General features: G+C 38.0%; 1 protein-coding gene across 2 annotated transcripts in view; it reads right to left on the bottom strand.

The window, feature by feature from the left end:
* The window catches only part of tmem121 (transmembrane protein 121), a 195926-nt gene extending 181597 nt beyond the window's left edge, over positions 1-14329 (bottom strand). For both annotated transcript variants that reach the window (XM_031892010.1, XM_018096958.2), the window contains exon 1: positions 13759-14329. The gene's annotated coding sequence lies outside the window, so the exon portion shown is untranslated. The remainder of the gene's footprint in view (positions 1-13758) is intronic.
* Between the last annotated feature and the right edge of the window lie 1266 nt (positions 14330-15595).

Raw genomic sequence — 15595 nt, 5'->3', positions numbered from 1 at the left:
CAATGAAATGTCAAGCACATCGCTCCCTTGTTGCATTGTGGGAAAAAACATGGTGAACGTGCTCTAAATTGCACTTTGCTCACTGCACTTTCAGACATAAATGAGCCTTATTGTGTTGCTAAATAGAAAAACAATTCCAAAAGGCTGCATACACAACCCTTGAAAGTCTGAAGTACTTAATGAGCCAGTGTGCTGCCAAGAAGATATTATTTGCTATTAAAAAGTGTACAATGTGTAACCTGGGAGGACATTATCTTGATGGGTATGATAAATAAAGGCCAAAATGTCCTAAAAGGAAAACATTTATGACTCTTCCCAAAATTATTTTGAGTGGTTTTGTATAAATATATCTAGTATATGTGCTTAGCTATGTGCCATGGTTATTTATGCATAGCCATTTCAGTTAGGAATAGTCATATACAGTATTTGTACAAAAAAAAAATCTTTTAGTTATCTTGAAACAAACAAAACTTGAAAAAAAAACATACACAGAAACTTAATGCTGTATACTTGGTAGTTAATGAAACCAGAAAGTGCTTGAATTACAAAAACATACTGTATCATTAGCCAAATTACCTGCTTACCTTTTCATTCTCTTTAAATGGAGTCAGGGCTGTCCAACTGGAGGCCCATGGGCCGGATGTGGCCCTCTAAAGAATTTTTTTGGCCCCCAGTCTGCTCTAGGTCTTCACAGACTTCATTGTGTGACAATATTATTTTAATATACTCTGGCCCACGAACAGGCTGTATGAGAATTAATTGGCCCACAACATGTAATAAGTTGGACAGCCCTGTTTGCGGGTATGCAGTTTGTGTGCCTATGGTTTGGGTATGCAGTGTGTGTGTCTGAAGTCTCAGACATGGGAACATAGCAATTATTTTTCTAACAAACTGTTTTTGCGTTGTTTTTTATTAGCTCTGAAATGTGATTTTTTTGGGGGGTTGGGGGAATAATACAACATTGGTAAGAACAAATTGTGACTGTTTCCCTAGCAAGGAGGGTTGGCAGCCATACTGACTAGCGAACAAAGTAGTCAAAGGCACTACATGGCTTCTAATTATTGGAGTTAGTTATATAAGCCCACCTTTCTTTGCTGACACAAGTGACAGTACATCAAACAATGGCAATTCCCTTCCTTGCTGCATTAGTTTGGGATAGGCCCTTCCCATAAAACCCTGTGTGCAAAGGGAGGTCCATACATTTTATGTGTAAGGTGGGATGGGAACTTTACTGGCCTGCAAGCCCTGGCAACAACCAAACTGAACTCCTGGATGAACTGGAAAGTAGGTGCTAGACAGGCCTGTTGGCCCAAGATCAGGGTTTAACCTCTTACATAAAAGTGGAAAACAAGTAGGCTAACATTTAGTGGAACATCTTCATAGAAAAGTAAAGGCTAAATGGTGTTTTAGAAGCAAAGAGAGAAACAGATTCATATTAAAACCAATGGTTTTGGAATGAGATGTTGGACAGGCAGTTGACCACATACTTCTGGCCATATATGGGGTCTACAACACCCTGGGGTGGCCCTTAGTACTCATCTAAGGAGCACTTGCACCCTGGGGTCTGCTGCTCTCTGTAGCAAGTGGCAGATCAAAAATAGACTGTAAGTTCTTTAGGGTGGTGACCTCATCTGAACTGTGTATTGACATTATCTAAGCACTTAAGCACTGATTTATTTATTTCACTGTCTTTATTATAACTATTTCTCTGTTTGCAGTTTGTAGTCTGTTTTGTAGTGCTATATCAAGAGGCACAGCCAAGCCCTGTCCTTGCAGCTTACCCTAGGACAGGCAGTCAGGCTTGCTACATTGGCTGTCTAAATGGCACACAAGGTAGGGGGCAGAAAGGAGGGCTCCTTTGCCTGTTGCAGCCTTTTTAGCACTTTTTTGCTTGGTAACATAGGTCTATAGTGTAATAAGAGTTTCAACATTTTATTTCCTATTGGCCACTTACTGTATCTCAGCATATAGAGCATCTCCGTATATAACTTTACAACGGGGATCCCCAACCTTTTTCACTTGCGAGCCACACTCAGATGTAAAAAAGTGTCGGTGAGCCACACAAGCATGTTAAATAAAGACTGTGATTGGCTATTTAGTAGCCCTATTTGGACTGCTAGCCTGCAGAAGGCTCTGCTTGGAGTAAAACTGTGTCTCTGTGTTTCCAAAACTTATCTCCAAGAGGGTGGTGGGTAACATGTCTTTCTCAAGCCACTGCTTTAGGAAATGACAGTCCTCCTTTAAATACCGCACCATTAATTTGGACCTAATAATCCCATCTCTTGAGCAGTATTTGTAGCCGCTATAATCACCTGATGGCTGTAGGCAGCTAGAAATGAATGTTTTATTATTTTGTGTCAGTTTTATGCTTCTTTTGCAAGTAACAGACTTCCGCTTAATTTTATTTTCCCATCTTTTGGGCAGCCATTCAAAACAAAGGCATCTGTTTGCTAAGCATTTTCCCTTATCACCGTGTTTCATTTCACCGATGAGCTGGGTTTTTTTTTTTGCCTGTCAATATCTGTTACAATTATAAAATACCTGCTTATCTCATCTGTTAGAAAGATAGATTTACATCAGCTTTTGACATAAATCAAGGCCACATCAACCCAACCGTGCCAAAAACTCTCTTCTGTGTCCGATTGGTGAACAAGGGCCACGCCATCTAAATCACTCTTGACGTCAGTTTAGTGCTAGCACAGCTTGAAACCATAAACCAAAAGTCTGAGGAACAGAAAATACAATTTAGATGGCTTCCTGCTGCTCTCAAACTGCAGAGAAGGTGTTCCATTACCAGGTTCTTTCATTAGTGTACATCAAACTAATAGCTCAGATAAACACATTTATGGAATAGCTTTCCAACAGAGACGGTGGAGAAAACATTACCTTTCATTTTTACATATAAAGGAAACACACAGTCCCTGACAAATGAGATAACAAACAAAATAATGTCATCATACAGGTCTTGTATTTTCTAGTGGTTATCAGTCAAAAGTATGATATGAATGGTGGCTGCTTATTGGGATCGTGTGGTTGCTGCATCAATATTCCATAAATCATAAACTTTCTAATGGGCCAACTTGATACGAAGACATAAACCACACAGGAAAACTTATTTTATGGGGAGATATCACGAGTACAAATGCAGTGTCCAATTTGAATTTGTTTCTCTTGATCCATCTTTCTTTCTCTCAATATGCTTAGTAATGTAGCTCAGCAAACTGATGCAGAAATAACCATTTGGCAAAGCCTAACTGTGTTAGCTCCTGCTGCCTGTTATTTACTGCTACAAAAGTTCCATTCAAAATTCTGACCCTAGTTTAATCTGCGCTGAGACCACTATCTACAAATAATGAGCGGGGCCTGCAATGCTACGTATCCTTGTAGGGTTGATTGTACCATTTTTTGGGTTATGATTTGTTAATCATATTTTGTAAATGTTTCAATTAACAATTTATGGAGTTCTTTATCTGCTTTTAAACAAACAAACACCTATCTTCTCTAAGCAGCAATCTTCTAGTAGCTCATTATCGAGGGCTTCTCGGTGGACTGGTATTTAGTTTTGTCAGCTCCTGTGATGTTTAATGAAATCAGAAATTGACTGGAAGTGCTAAAGGGAAACTGCCTTCATATTCTTGTTTAGTGCCAGAAATAACAAAAACCATAGATATGTTATACAGGGGAGGTTATATAATGGCCTTCCGTTGACTTTTACCAGCTTTAAATCTATTATTATTGTAACTTTTACTGCTTATGTTGCTATTCATGCCCTCTCCCATTCATATAACTGTCTCTCATTTAAACCACTGCCTTGTTGATAGGGTTATTTAGACCTGGAATTCCAATCTGGAGAGATGAGCAAGAAACAAAATAATTCAAAAACCACAGCACTAGCCCACATCAGCAGCTTCCTCCCATGTAGTATATACAGCAAATAGATAGAGAAAAAGATCCTTTGCATACGAAAACCTTCTATAGGTAAAAGCACTATAAAAACAATTTAGAATTAGACCAGAATTCCAATTTAAAAATGTATTAGTACTGAAATTTGTTCCTTTAATAGTAATGAGTGAATTTTTTCACCAGGCATGGATTTGCAGCAAATTTCTGCATTTTGCCATTGGCGGATTGTTTGGCAAAATTTGCAGAGGAAAAATTCATTGCGCGTCACAAAAAAACTCTCGGCCACATAAAAATAGGCTCAAAATAAGAAGTGGGCAACAAAAAAGGACGTGAATGACAAAAAAGTCATGCGACAAATGCGTTTGCCGGATTTTTCGCCATTTCGCGAATTTTCTTGTCATTTCGCAAAATTTTAGCGAAGCTAAACGGGAGAGATTCGCTCATCATTATTCTTTCCAGCTGCCACAAAGTAAAATATTTGCTGTAAAGCCATGAAAACTAGTGATGAGCGAATCTGTCCCGTTTTGCTTCGCCATAAATTTTGCAAAACCACGAAACTACCGAAAAATTCACAAAACTGCGAAAAATTTGCGAAGCATATTGAAGTCGATAAGAAATTTTTTTTATATCAGCAACATTTTTATTTGCCAAGTTTTTTGTGTCTGCAACATTTTTTTTCGGTGATATTTTTGTTTTGGCAACTTTTTTGTTGCAGAGAATTTTTTGTTGTGGCAAATTTTTGCCGCAGTTTAGCGGAAAAAAAATTGCAGATGGCGAATCCATGTCGGGTGAAAAAATTTGCTCATCACTAATGAAAACGACAGTCTCTAAAACAAGAATGTTGTCTTAAATGAGCTTGCGATAAGTAATCAGTTTTCCCAGTGGCCACATTTTTTTTATTCCTGAGCAATAGTGATGAGCAAATTTTTGTGCCAGGCATGGATTCGCAGCAAATTTCCGCATTTCGCAATTGGCGAATTGTTTCGTGAAACTTCCACAAAAATTTGCCACAGAAAAATTTGTCGCTAGTCAAAAAAAGTCTTGGTCGTGTCAAATTGGGTGTGGTCACGGCAAAAAAAAGACGCGTGCAACAAAAAATAAACGTACGCGACAAAGAAAAAACGTGACATAGCTTTGTGTAGGAATGTAATATCAGTCGTGATGGGAGAAATAATTCACCAGACATGGATTCGTGGCAAATTTCCACATTTCACCATTGGCGATTGAAATAATCGCCAATGGCGAAACGCGGAAATTCGGCGAAACAGGCAACATTGTGAATGTTTAAGCTTGCACCAGTGCGCAGTATATGTAATAAAACTTCTTAATGATACAGTTGTTTGATTTGCACTAACAATTATGCCATCTTCAAGCACATGTTAAACATTCGCAATGCGCAATTAAAACTTGGAATCCAAAAAAAGTCTAATGAAAAATTTGACATTGTGAAATACAATTTTTTATTCTTATTTGTGCGCAATTTTTCCTTTTACAAATTTGATTACATTCCCCCCATTGGTGTGTTTTCTTTAATAAATCATGAATATTCTGCTTTTCAAAATATTCTCATGTTTATTCACATTCTCTGAATTTTTTTCTACTTCAAGTAACCTTGAATTTTAAAAAATTAAGAAATACAAATTAAACAAAAGTAAATCAAGTAAAATTTGAATATCTTGAATTTGTAATTTACTTGGGATTTTTAATTTACCAAGCTCACAACTCCCCCCCCAAAAAAATTGTAAATTAATAAATGGCTTTAATTTTGCCTAACACAATTCCCATTGGCTTCTACATAACTTTACAAGCTTCAAGATGCCAAAGTTTTTTGCATTTTTTTGGTCTAATAAATTTTAAAAATGTTTGTTTTTAAACTATAATTCTGTTTATATGATAACCATGGTTAGCAAGAGAGGCAATGGAAAGAAAAGAGAATCAGGGCACTAACTGGGTCAAAACAACTGGATCATTTAAAACCAAGAAAAAATGATAAATTAAAAATGAAATACAGAACATGCAATATGCAGAGAAAATCCTAATCTATAAATAATACATCCAGTAGGGCAGACAGATTGAATCAACGCAGGGATGAATTTTGAAAGAAGTATGAAAAGAAAATGGTTGTTATAGAAATACAGATCTAATGCCGCCTCGTGACTGGGCTGTTCCCCTAGAGAGAAACATGGCTTCCCCTATACAAATCACAAATGACGCTCCTCTTATGATCTGCTCTTTAGCTCCTCTCTTATTCCCTCCTCTCACACTCACAGCAAGACCTGCACCCCCTTCCCTGGAATTCTCTCCCACGTTCTGTCCGACTTTCTTCCAATCCCTCTGCCTTCAAAAGATCTCATAAAACATATTTCTGTAGAGACACGTCCCCCATGTAGCCAAACATAGCTTTAGTGTGCACTTTATACTGTTAAATGCAATGCTCAGTTCCACATCTCTCCAATGATATTGCTCATCCGCACCCCTTGAATCTTACCCTCTTCTTTACTTAGATTGGGCAGGGTCTTTTATTCCTCTTGTGTTGGTTATTGGTTGTTTTTGTATGTTTTCTTGTATGTTTAATGTATACCCTCATTAATTGTACAACCCTGTTTAATATGTAGGCATTTTATAAATACATGTTAATAATGATAATTTGAATGATGTGGGCTGTTTCTAGGGGACAAACTATTGGTTTCAGTACTAAAGTGTTATGGCAGGGTGCCCCAATAGAGTAAAGCCAATAGAATATAGCTCCATTTATGGTGAGAAGCCAGAAACTTTATCTGTTTAGCACTATTAGTTTTTAGCCTCTTACCACTTTCCCACTGTGAAGTCTCATTTAGGTCCACAAGCACAATGGCTCTCCCTGCAATTCCCCCGCAGTCAGTTGCACATAAAACCACTTTCATTAAAAGTACAGGTATCGGACCCCTTATCCGGAAACCCATTATCCAGAAAGCTCCGAATTACGGAAAGCCCGTCTCCCATAGACTCCATTTTAATCAAATAATTCAGAATTTTAAAACTGATTTCCTTTATCTATGTAGAAATAAAACAGAACCTTGTAATTGATCCAAACTAAGATAGAAATAATCCTTATTGGATGCAAAACATTCCTATTGGGTTTAATTAATGTTTTATTGATTTTTTAGTAGACTTAAGGTGTGGAGATCCAAATTACGGAAAGATCCCTTATCCGGAATGCCCTTGGTCCCGAGCATTCTGGATAATGGGTCCTACACCTGTACTTGAATTAAAATGCTCTCCTTGCAATTCCATACAATTGCGCTTGGCACCGCTAACTCCTTCCATTCTGAGCCGAGTACTGTCGCACCTATTGATGCACCTATTGATGCAGGGGGACCCAGAAGCTACCACCACCTTCCCTTTACTCCCAGTCAATAGGCCCAGCATACTTGCACCTAAGAATTGGGCGTAGAAGTCACTCAAACAAAAATGGCGCCAGATAACATCAGCGCACTTGAATCCAATTTGCCATGATGTGCACTTACAGTTGCAGTAATTATATCAAGAGAATTGCCCCTTTACAACTGCAACAACACTAGAAATTGCACTTTGCTCAATGCACTTGCACATAAAAATGATCTTTTTTATATCCAAGCACTAATATCACTACAGCTGTGATACACATTTTGTAACAATCCTTGAGTGTGTTATATTATTTGTACATGTGTAGGAGAATATAGGTTTTTCATCCCTTTATTTAAGCCAGGCCCTGTAAGTAGGGGTGAGTGATTTTTTTCTCATCCAACCTGGTGGAGGAGATGAATGGAGGAGGTGGAGGCTGGCCTCGGCAGGAGTAGCTATTGTGAGGATAGACCTTGTAAATGCTCACTTTAGGAGTGAGGTAAAGGGGAAAAAACAGTGCCCCCTCTTTGAAGGTAACAGAGTTCAGCACTGCATTCACCCCTAGCATTACACATGTATGGGGGTTTTTTTTAGCCCTGTCCCACTGTAGCTAATGTCTGAGCAAGAGAAGGTACAATAACTAGAACAGTTACATTGCTGGAAACATTTACAGTACCTATAACCATACATGTACCATGCATTTCAACAAAACTATTAAGTAGACACTCCCATCATAAGGCAACTATTAAAATGGGTTACCATAGAACAGATTTAAAAGGATAAGTAGCCTTTAACTTTAAAATCCCCTAAAATACTCTGTACATCCCCCAGAATAACATACCTTTCTCCCTGCATGCAGACTTGTTTTGTTTCTCTATTGCAAGCAGCTGAACAGCAGCTCTTTTAGTTACATCCTTGTCTTGCGTGGTTATGCCCCCTTTTGCTTTCTAAAGCCTCCTTCTCTCTCCAACTATGAAGACCTTAAAGAGGTGCCTACTGGGCATGCTCACTGCCTCTGCTCCAATTAAAATCAATAAGGCATGTCAGTAGGCACCTCTTTGAGTTCTTCATAGTTGGAGAGAGAAGGGGGCTTTAAAAAGCAAAAGGGGGCGTAACCACGCAAGACAAGGAAGTAACTAAAAGAGCTGTAGTTGAACTGGCTGTAATAGAGAAACAAAATGAGTAGGAATGAAGGGAGAAAGGTATGTTATTCTGGGGCTGTTCAGAGAAATTTTAGAGATTTTTTTTTTATTCTTTGAAAAAAGGATGTAAAATGCACCTAATGTTACATAATTACTACCCTGTTTAAGGTATATCATTTAATACATTTTGAATAATTAACACAAAGGGGATTAGGAAAGTATTTTACCTGACAGTAATTAATATACTCAAAACATGACCCACTTTGTGGAATACCTACATTCATACATAGTGTTGTCTAATTAACTGCACACATTTTGGTAACTTGAAAAAACAACAGAGAAACCCAACCACTGTAAATTCATGAGCCCAGGGATGTAACTACGGTGGGGAACTGACATAATATGGCGCTATACCAATAACCCTCAAAATTCCCATTATCCGGTGCTTTTCCTTTCCCTAGTCAGCCTCTCTGCTCTGGTACAAAGGCACAGTATTCATATTGCTACTTGTACGTGGTCATTATGATCATTTTCTGCCACAGTTGACAGTTGATGATATGAATGCTGTCTTATACATTAGATTTACAAGGTAGTGGTGGGCCTTATGTTTTGAAATCATATTCTGCTACATTAACACTCAAGGATCCCAAAATGGCAACTAGCCATCCCAAGCCACTAGAAAAGCCTCATGTATTTCTGTGTGCTAACAAGTCTACTGGATTTCTATAACTCTATCATGCCACAAGGAAATGCCTAAACATTATGATTGTCGATGGAGCAGAAAGCATTAGTTTTTGAACTGCTTAAGAATCTCCACTTATGGGCCAAATATGACGACACCAACAACCTATTTTTCAGTCTGGCCCAAAACTGAACAGAAGTAATGCAGTTAAAAATGCCTTTCAAGGCTCTTAATCATAGCACAGCCTATGATTAAGTGCCCCAAAAGGCATGAAACGTGCCAGGCTTCATTTTTTAGATTCTTTTTCATTAAATAAACTGTGTTTTCAACTGATATTGCTCCAGTATGGTTTTGTGTCAGCCTAAAAAACTGGAAGAACAGTGCCTGTCACACCTGAGGGTCCGGGGCTTGAGCACCTGGACCTTAATCAAAGTTTGGTGAGTTCTACCTCACGTTTTATATAGTCTGGATTGTTCCTTTGTCTTTGAACACCATCAGCTTGAAACATTCCACTGTGATACTGATGGTTATAGGGTTAGAAAATAAAATGTTATTACAGCATTAAGTTGAACACTTACAATAAAAGTTAATAGGAAATTTCTTTATATTTTAAGTCAATGTGGACTTTAACCATGCCAGGTAAGTAGTGTGCCAAACGTGATAATAGAACTGTCCCAACACTTCACCAAGGGTAGTAAGAACTATGCTCTGTTACTTATCCATAATACTTCTGAATGAACAGCAGGCATTCTTTGAGAGCTTCATCAGGTGCTGAATTCTTATCATTCTTATATCATACTATAGATGGTTTCAAGCAAGGACTATATACAAGGTGACTGTACAGAGAATTCTGATCATATGTCTTAGTGAAGCCAGGATGAATTTTTTTGTTTTTCTGATGCAAACAAATACATATTCATGGTCAAATAAACACCAAACAGGAATGTAAAGTGTTGGCCTTTATGAACCCAAGAAGGATAACTTGGCCCACCCAGACCTCAAGCACCTAAAATCTTTGTTCTCTTTATATAGTCATGCCACTGAACCCCTGGTAAGCACAGATGTGGGACCTGTTATCCAGAATGCTCGGGACCTAGGGTTTTCCGGATAAGAGGTCTCTTCATAATTTGGATCTCCATACCTATTGTCTACTAAAAGATTATTTAAATTTTAATTACACCCAATAGGAATTGTTTGGCATCCAATAAGGATTATTAATGTCTTAGTTGGGATCAAGTACAGGTACTGTTTTATTATTACAGAGAAAAGGGAATCATTTAACCATTAAATAAACCCAATAGGGCTGTTCTGCCCCCAATAAGGGGTAATTATATCTTAGTTGGGATCAAGTACAGGTACTGTTTTATTATTACAGAGAAAAGGGAATCATTTAACCATTAAATAAACCCAATAGGGCTGTTCTGCCCCCAATAAGGGGTAATTATATCTTAGTTGGGATCAAGTACAGGTACTGTTTTATTATTACAGAGAAAAGGGAATCATTTAACCATTAAATAAACCCAATAGGGCTGTTCTGCCCCCAATAAGGGGTAATTATATCTTAGTTGGGATCAAGTAAAAGGTACTGTTTTATTATTACAGAGAAAAAAGAAAACATTTTTTTTTTTTAAAAATTCAATTGTTTGATTAAAATGAAGTCTATGGAAGATGGCCTTTCCATAATTCGGAGCTTTCTGCATAATGGGTTTTTGGGTTTTTATCCCATACTTGTATATTGAATAATCATAATCATTTTGCAATATATTTATCATTTAGAGAGGAGGAACCAGTAGTGGATTACCACATTGCCACATGTTAAAACATTGGGGGAAATTAAGCCTCTTATAGTCTACCAGGCAGAGAAAAGATTTAAAAAAAACAAACAAATCCATACATTTTTCCCTATTAATCAAAGGTTGTTGATGTTTTGACTATAATTTTACCAATAATTTTGGTGCCATGGAATAGTTTAACAAATCAGTTTATGTATTCATTGTTTTTAACATTATTTCTAGCAAAAATGTGCAAGCTTGATCAATTCAAAGAGACACCATACAATTGTCACAATGCTTGATAATTTGGCCAATCATTTACCAGCCCACTACTGAACAGTCATTGTAACTCATGCCATATAGTGCACTGCTTAATTAGTTGTGGTTATTATATTGTTATATTACATTATTAAGTGAGGGATTTAAATGCATGTCTGTGAATATTAATTGCATTATTAGACCAGTGGTATCTGTAGACAGTTCAGTCGTACCATAAAACACATTTAGAAACAGGACATTGCATATGTTTTTCTAGAGGTATCAAGTGCTTCATTTGGAACAAATAAACTATAGGAAAGGTTCTGTAATATCTTCTCTTTAAATATTTGGGGAATTATACTCGTATTATTAAGGAGATAAGCTGAGCAAACCTAACTTGTGAACCTTTCTGATAGATTATTTCTTCATTACTGGAACATATTCTATAGATGGAAGGTGCAACTTAGATTATAAAAGTCAGCACCCACCTGAGGGATCAAGACATATCGGTTCTTCCTTGGACAGTAACTGAGCTAAAGCAACTCTGACAGAGATCATTAAATATAAGGAAGTTAAATATACACCTAATCGATATAATGAACAGTTTAGTTCCGCCCCTACACGAAATCTGTTTGGCTACCAGCAGAAGCTCCTCTTCCTGTTTGAAGCCACGGAAGCACAGCAAGCAGCTCTTGTTTCGTGACTGACATCAGATGATATCCACGTGGCACAGTGGCTACAATGATGTCCTCTGATGCCAATCACAGCAGAAGAGCTGCCTGCCGTTGTGGCTGAATACATGTGCCACATCTTCCTTTAGATTCCATGACCTTGTTAAGCATATGCATATACTTTTCTTTTTGTTTGCCAGTTATTGATCTGCAGCAGCAGTAAGTTCCACACCCTAACTTGGCAGTAACCATCTGGGTAATATTAGCCTTTATGACTTGTCCTGACGGATGGCTGATGCTACAGTGGGCAACTCTATGAAGGAGGGGTTCTGCTGAAGGGGGAAACAAAGTTTTTTATTGCCTCATAGGCAAACAGAAATGAATTGACTCTGCTGTCAGGAGATCATGCACAATCTCTTCCTGCATTAGAAGGAATGAAGGTCCACAAACATGGTTGGGTCCACTTCTTTTCTTAATGCTTTTTTTTAAAAGATACTTATTAAGTGGGCAGATGTTGCCTCTATTTAAATAGCATGTATTTTAACTTTCTAAAGACTATATGCCTAGAATTTATAAATTGATAAGCACAAATCTATCTTTCTTCCCAAAACAGCTGCTATAAGTCAACATTTTAGGGTGTATATCAAAGGAGTTGTATCCCAAAGTGTTTGCCACATGTAGCATCCACTATTTTTACAGGTGACACCCAAGTCTGACATAGTATAGTTGGCCTTTATATGGCCTGTTTTATATAATTATTATTATTACTGTGACTCTTTAAATGACTCCTGTTATGGGATCATATGTTTCAACACCATAACCTTGCTAATATGACTGATAGTATAATGAATCATGCTGTCAAATTAATCTGTGTGCTGCAATAGGAAATGACTGTAAAAAGCAGTAGGACCTGCCGGAGTCCAGAAAGACGTATATGCAAGCCAGGTTCTGTGGGACTTCTAGCATTATATATATATATATATAAAACTATATTACATACATGTAATCAGTAATTCTTCCTCACTGCACATGTCTATCTTTAAACCTACAGTAATTGTCAATGTGCTCTTAGTAATAGGAAGCAAGTGTGATTCCTATATGGTTTCCCTAAGTCCAACAGGGAGAGAGCATTAAATAAAGAAGCCATTCTTCCAGAGACAGGAATAGAATCATTAATTGATGTTAGATAATATCACAGTAGATAATATAAGTAAAGGTACACATTGATAACATGTCCTGCAGTAGAAGGACACTAACAAGCACCTAGTCTATTTATTGCAGTGTGACTGTATAAAAAAGCTTGTCCAAACCTTTTTTTTTGTAGCTCTTCCTATATAAGATGCCGGTATGCACTAATCATGCTTTCCACCGGCTATGGGTTTCATGAAAAAAAAAAAATATCTAATTAATTAGCAATTGAATAAAAGCTTTGAGGCACGGATGTGTCCTTTGGGTCTCTTTGATTGTTATCCATGTCAAACGGGACCTCTGGAAATTGCTTGCCTTGGCTTTAACGTTAGATATTCTGGGTTACAGTGTTTCATCTCCTATCCTTCATATTCCATAGACTTGACACTTAAATAAAAGCTATTCCTTGACGGGAAAGAGCAGAAATATGTCTGATGTGATGAAAGGTTCCACGCCAGGGATTGTGCATTAGAAATAGCCGGTGCATAGACTGGGACAATAGCACATGTAGCTACATAAGAGTTAAGTGCACATCATACTATGCAGTTTGGGTATGTGGGACACCGACTGATGGCTGTGTGACAGCATTCAAACATTTATTTATGAAAGTTCCAAATCAGAGACATCTACAGCCTGATATCTATCATTCAGTAGGAGGTTAGCCAATCTGCCATTAGAATTTCTGCATAGTAAGGGGGACCATAAAAATAAATCACTTCCCAGTCAATGGTACATTTTTATTTTTTTTTTTTTGAAGGTGAAATTTTCAAATGGCTTACCTTTAGTCGAGCAGGCAAAGTGTCAGCGCCAGTTGTGTTTCATATTTGTAATCCATCCAACTTGCACTTATAGCATTCCAAAGGGCTATCAATCTTCCCCACAGGACACCAGATTCCGGCAGTTTTTTTTTTCCTCTTCCTTCCCTTTTATTTTGAGATTTGATGATGATGATGGTTTTCCCCCCAACACGCACACATACACAAAATCCAAACCGTACAGAAGAGTGATGAAGGGCTAAAATGCAGAAAGAACTATCCAGTTTGTGCCCGAGAGAGTAGAAGCGAGGATGTTGAGACTGCACTGCTGTGCTGTGACTCCCCTATTTGTGAGTGCATTGACTGTACGTATAACTTCACTTCCAAGGAAACCTGCATAATTTATTGGCAATTTGCTTATGTAGAAGGAGCGTCAAGCCTCTCTCTCTCCTTCCATTCTCTCATCTAGGAGCAGTTGCCAGCTTCTTCAGCTCCCTTTCCTAGGCTGCACTCATCAGATGAAGCCAAAGGCACCACACTGCATTCAAGCAGTCATTTGTAGGATAAATGCCAATAACAGTGGAGATACTGCTGTGTGTGTGTGTGAGCAGGGGGAGGGGAGACAGAGGCAGGCAAAAGACAGAAGGGCTTCTCTCTTGTTTCTCATAAAGGCTGGGGCAAAGTCAGGGATATTTAGCCACAGAGTCCCTGTTATTTCTCAGCGGCTGCCTCTTTTTTTTTATGTATTTTCCTACTGGCAGAGACAAAATGATCAGACTTATTTCCAGCCAATTTTTCCACCTTAATGCATGGCTCACAATAAAAACTGCACCAGAATAATCATAGGGATGGGGGGGGTGTTACTCTTTGGGGAGACAGAGGAATATGAATGCCTGCCGGCTGTCACGCTAAGTGATATAGATGGGAAAAAGCTTTGCAGCACATGTATGAAAGAGGCAACGGGAACGGGCAATAGGGGTTCCCTTCTGCCAAATGTGCCACTTTTAGGCTTGGGTTCAAGAAAAGATATTTTAACAACCTGTAACAACTAAAACAAATTTTTGCCGTTGTGTCCCTGTTTTTTGACTGAATTTTGGAATGGAATTTTCAGTTTCTACATGTTCCCTGTGGCTAGTTTTTAAGGGTAGGGTATTTGGCTAATCACAAATAAGTATAGAGCAGGGGTTCCCATCCTTTTATAAATTGAAATGGAAAAAGTGTTGGGGAACAACACAAGCATGAAAAAAGCACCCAGGGTGCCAAATAATAGCTATGATTGGCTATTTGATAGCCCCTATGTGAACTGGCAGCCTACAGAATGCTCTGTTTGGCTTTATACTGGGTTTTTATGCAACCAAAACTTGCCTCCAAGCCAGGAATTAAAAAATAAGCACTCTGCCACTGGGAACAACACTAAAGGGGGCGGTGAGCAACATGATGATTGAGGATCACTGGTATAGAGTATAGGTGGATATATAAGGCAGTCTAACTATGCAGTGAGTTGTAAAGTGAATAATGTAAAATATAAGGATATTAGATGGACTCAGAAGTTCCATAACCATAAGGGTATGGGGCCGCAGTCACAGAACTCCAAGGTTTCTGCTAATATCTTCGTATGGGTAGGGGATACATTATTTTTATGGTGCATACGTTTTTAATGATTTTTACCAGCCTTAAACTATGGAGATCCAAATTATGGGAAACCCCTTATACGGAAAGCATAAGGCCAAGGGCTTTTATACAGGTTGCAGAACTTAGAGGTAATCTATAATACCCTTATAATATACAGTTGGGTCATTTTCCTATGGGAATAAACTGTAAATTATATCCTAATAAATGGTGCTGAGTGATGTCATCAGTT

This window comes from Xenopus tropicalis, chromosome 8, assembly GCF_000004195.4.
Source record: "Xenopus tropicalis strain Nigerian chromosome 8, UCB_Xtro_10.0, whole genome shotgun sequence".
Taxonomy (NCBI): domain Eukaryota; kingdom Metazoa; phylum Chordata; class Amphibia; order Anura; family Pipidae; genus Xenopus; species Xenopus tropicalis.
The sequence above is the reverse complement of the archived record's forward strand: the minus strand, read 5'-3'. Positions and strand labels throughout refer to the sequence as shown.